Consider the following 5,263-nt stretch of genomic DNA (forward strand, 5'->3'; position numbering starts at 1 on the left):
TATCTGAAATAAAGCTATCCGAAATAAAGCGGATATTATCCGTATTCGAATCCGACGATTGCGGATACAGATACGGATATAGGTATATTCGTATCTGATAATATCCGAATCCGAATAAATAAATTTTATATTTAAATAATATAAAAATATATTTTATTAAATTTATAGTGTGTTTATGTGTATATATATACACACACACATATATATATATATATATTAAATATTATGTTTATATAAATTTTATAGACATATAGAAAAAAATAATTTGAGTTCAACAATTTAAAGGTAACGATTATATTGAAAAGAAAAATAAAATTTAGTTTTTTTTAAAATTAAAATATGATTAAATCACTTTATCTCTTATTTTAATTTTTAAAAATGAATTTTTAATTTTTGTTATTTTTTTAATTTTTTCAATTTTTTTTTAATTTCTAATATAAAATAAAAAAACTGATTAAAAATCAAATTCGGATCCGGATAGTATCCGTATCCGGATAGTATCCGTTGAATCCGGATTAGGATATTATTCATAAATATTTCCAGATTCGGATACAGATACAGATATTGATTTTCGAATTTGGATCCGGATATAGATATAGCCATATTCGTATCCGAATTATCCGTTTGACAGACCTAATTTACATTAATTTCTTTTCGAAAACTTCAATTTAAATTTGTTTAGTATTTATTGTGTCTTGACCTTTAGTATATTTTATCTTATTTTTACTATTATTTACTTTGTTATTTAATTTATGATATATATATATATATGCTAAAAATTTATGATAATTTAAAATAGAGCGATTATACTTATTATGAACTTGAAAATATTTAAATAAAAAACCTAATATAGATAGACGTTAAATAAATAACATAATATTATAAAATAATATTTTTACTGTTATGTATTATATTAAAAGAGCCTAACAAAATTAACTAAAATGAACTGTCATTTTCTGATACAAATATTTTTTGTAAAGCGTTAAATCATAAATATAATGATTAGTAACAGTTAAAAAATATTATATTTGTGCAAATATGGTAAGTAAATTTTGTTATATTTTATTATAGTAAAATATCAAATCTATATTTAAAATTATAATGTGAAGATTTTTGACTCTTTAAATGTACAAATTAAATAATATAATTTTTTTTATTAAAAGTATTTAAGAGTAAAAAAAGTTATAATCTAAATAATCATACTAAAGTAAAAGAAGTAAAAGAAGTTGTTACCAAATTGGTTTTCAAATTTTTATAATTATACTAAAATAAGAAGTAAAAGAAGTAAAATTGTATATGAAATTAAGGAAAAAAGGTGAAAATAAAAGAAAAATAAAACAAATTAGAGTGGAGTGGAGTAAGAAAAGATAGTAGCCAACAATGTATTTAATGTAGGCACCATGTGACAGTGCCACATCATTCTGTACGTATTTTTTGTAGCCAGTGTTTTACGCCTAGCATTACTCATGAATTTATCCTTGGAGTCAATGTCGTAAAACTTGGCAATTCGTACTAATTAGCAACACAATTGTTTTTAGCGAGATATAGTTATAGTTGAACTAAAGGTAGAGGATTTTGGGGGAATATTAAATTTAAATTTTTTAGCAACGAATTTTTGATATTATATTTTTTATATATAATAAGTAGGCACACTACTAGAAAAATGCCCTTAGACATCGGTTATAAACCGATGTCTTTTTTTTTCAAACCGATGTCTTCGCATGTGTAGAGAAAGATAGGGGTCTTTAACATCGGTTTTTAGCCGATGTTAAAGATTAACATAGACATCAGTTTTTTGAGAAAACTGATGTATAATTAGCCCTTTTTTTAATAACATATTACAACTAGATTGTGAAAAATGGTATTTAGGAGGTTAAAAAGCAATATAAATATATAACGGGGAAGAACTTTTAACTGATAGATATCAGATTTTTTAAAAAAATGATGTCTTAAATTCTATAGTACATCGGTTGGTCTGTGGAAGTGATGTTAAAGTGGACCTTAGACATCAGTTCTCTTCCAAGATACGATGTTATATGTTATATATCACATCGGTTTTTCTTGATATAGCGATGTCAAAGTTCTTATTTAACATCATTTTTTAATGGAACCGTTTTGCATTATAGTGAAAGACATCGGTTTATTTCAATTATATTAATATAAACTTTTACTTTTGACATCGATTTCACTTGCACAAGTCGACGTGTTTTAACATTTTAGACATCATTTTCATTCCATAGATTCATGAGCTGAAAGTGATATAAATCATATAAAAGAAGCATTAAAAACAAATATAATCAAAAAATGATATCGTCATTAATAATTCTAGTAATATAATTACTGTTATTAAAAAAGCATATACATACATACGAAAATTTATTCTAATATCAACACCAGAAAAAGGCCCTTGTGTTTCGCCGCGAGGATCTTTGTAAAAGAGGACCAATGACCTGGAAGAACAGACAAATTTCCCTGCATACTTGATTCCTTGTGTGCAATGACCTGATCACTCCTCCAAAAAGTAGAGCCATCTTCTTTTAAATCTACATAAACAATGAATCAAAAAATTAACTAAAAGTGAACAACATTAACACAAACCTTGTTTTAGAAAACTATAATACCAGTTAGATCATTTTGTATTTCCATAGAACAACATTAAAACTGGTTATTCCATTTACAACCACCATAAGAAAGCACAATAACTTCGAGACTTAAAAAACGTTAACTAGGTTATTGGTTTTACTTCCATACTGCTACACAAAACATTAAGTCAGACATACTACGGATCCACTTTGTTAGAGATCAGCCTCCTGCCCCTATTAGGCCAAAGTAGAAGAACTGTTTCACAGAATTCTTCGCTAACTTAGTTACCTCTTCATCTGCAGTTATAAGGGAAAGAAGAGACCTTAGAATATCTTGGCAGATAGCAACAGGCGAAATCACCCCAAATTATCAAATCAAATTATACCGTATAAATTAAGAAATCAAGTACGTAGGAATCACAAGCAACTAAAATCCAAATGGTTCTCCGACCAAAAAAGAGTCAAAAAGGTAGATATATCATGATAAAAATCATAACAAAGTAAATTACCAAATTTACTTTGTAATTTGGGAATACATACAAGTGTTTATATAAATCATGGGAATGCATACAAGTGTTTACATCATGCATATTGTTAGGCACAAAACACGCGCTAGTAATTCACACAAGTATACGCGTTCACAAGTAATATAGAATAATTTCTAGTTTTTTCCCACAGAGACTCAGACTGATTATGTTTAGTTAACACTCACTCACCAATGTATGATTACTTCTCAATGTCAAGACAATAAATCTTAGGTTGATTAACTAATTATTAACTACAATTAACTACGAGAATTAAAACACTTAATTGACACTTGAATTAACAATATTAAACACACATGAGATCATAACTTCATTATTACTTCCTTCAATAGTTATTGTTATTACCCTTAACATGTAACGGTGATGATATTAATCGAATAACACGAAACTGATAAAAGCCAACTTTCGCTGTACTAATACCATTCTACCAATCATCCACAATTAAGATAGAAGTTGAATATGCATCAATTATGTTGAGACCCTATATGTCTACAGAATTTGACTACATAACGATTTAAGCACAAGTTATTCTTTATGATTACATAGGGCAAGTAAAACGGTTAGAGTTATCCACTAATCATGCATACACATACATGAACCTATGCTAGCATGGCAAGTTCTAAACCTCAAGATCCACCGTCGTTTCACAAGAGATTAGTAGACTATCTTATATATTCGCGACGCACATAAGACGAATAAGCACAACCTATACTAGATATCATACAATCATCACACACCAAGGTATTAAACAACTAACTAAAGAAATCCATAGTAAATCCGTTACGACCCCATGATCATGATTAGCCCATGATAGAACTCATCGTCACCATGGGTTCATATGAAAATATAATAATAACACACGATATAAACTAATAAAAATACTTATTAAAACCAGAGTACGTCACAAGAGTAATAAGGTTCAAAGTAAAGAAAACTAGCATCCACTGATACAACGAATAAAAGATTCACAAGAAAACGTATGCTTCCTCTTCTTCGTTGCGATGTGCTAAAACGGTATTCTTCCTTCTCTCCTTCCTCCTTGCTTAATACAACACACTTTGAAACGTCTCTGAAAACTACTTATATAGAAGCCCATAAGAACCAGCCGTCTCAGAAGTCCACCAGAATAAGGATTGTAAAAATCAGTATTAATTTTCTCGACCCCGGGCGGCTGCCCCAGATTCTTGAGCGGGCGCCCCAGCTCCCAAGAGGCCGCCCCAGCTTCCTGGGCGGGCGCCCCAGCACCTTCTGGAAAATATAAAATTCTGCTCCTGATTTTGCTGAATTCTGCTCATAACTTCCCACAACCAATGCCAAGCACTTCCCTAGGCTTATTTCGATGAATTCTTCCTACAGACGCAAGTTATACCCTGAAATGCAAAAACACTAGAAAAACACATCAAATACACAAAATACTTGACTTCAAGACATCAATTCAAGCCATTATAAGACGTTCTAAGTGTTATAAAATACCACTTATCACATATACGTTTATACATATAAATCAATAAAATGTATAGTGTAAAATTATCATATGCCTATGAAATTACCTACATGCCCCTGTTCTAAGTATATTGCACAGATTTGCAAACCAACTTAATCTACATTTTACTTTCTTGTAGATGTCGTAAGTAAGTTGAAAGAAAAGGATGTCTGACTACCTCTATTTATGGGTGTTTTGTAAAGTATAGATTTAATTGTTTTTAGGGTTTCATGTATATAATCTATTTATACAAAGTTGTATGGTCGAACTAATCCTAGGCATTTATATAGATTAGAAGTTGTAGAAGATATGCACAATGCATAGATTAGAACACTAGGAAAATAAGATCTAGATAAGTTAAGAACCTTTAGCTTCAGATTGTATCTTCAATGTCAACTTTACAGCACTGTTGAAGTACTCAGCAACTTTAGCAAAGTCTTCTTCAACAAATCCTCTTGAAGTAAGAGAAGGACTCCCTACAGTGAATGAGTTTGTTTAGGCAATTAGTTAATGAAGTTATTCATAATTTGGACTTGCTACCTTAAAAATCATACATCACCTTAAAAATTATCATTGTTACCTTAAAAATACAGTTGATACTGCATAAAGCTGTAACAAGATGAAAGAAAGGGAGCTAAAAGGGGAATGATTTG

The sequence above is a fragment of the Apium graveolens genome, chromosome 5, assembly GCF_009905375.1.
Source record: "Apium graveolens cultivar Ventura chromosome 5, ASM990537v1, whole genome shotgun sequence".
NCBI classification, from domain to species: Eukaryota; Viridiplantae; Streptophyta; class Magnoliopsida; order Apiales; family Apiaceae; genus Apium; species Apium graveolens.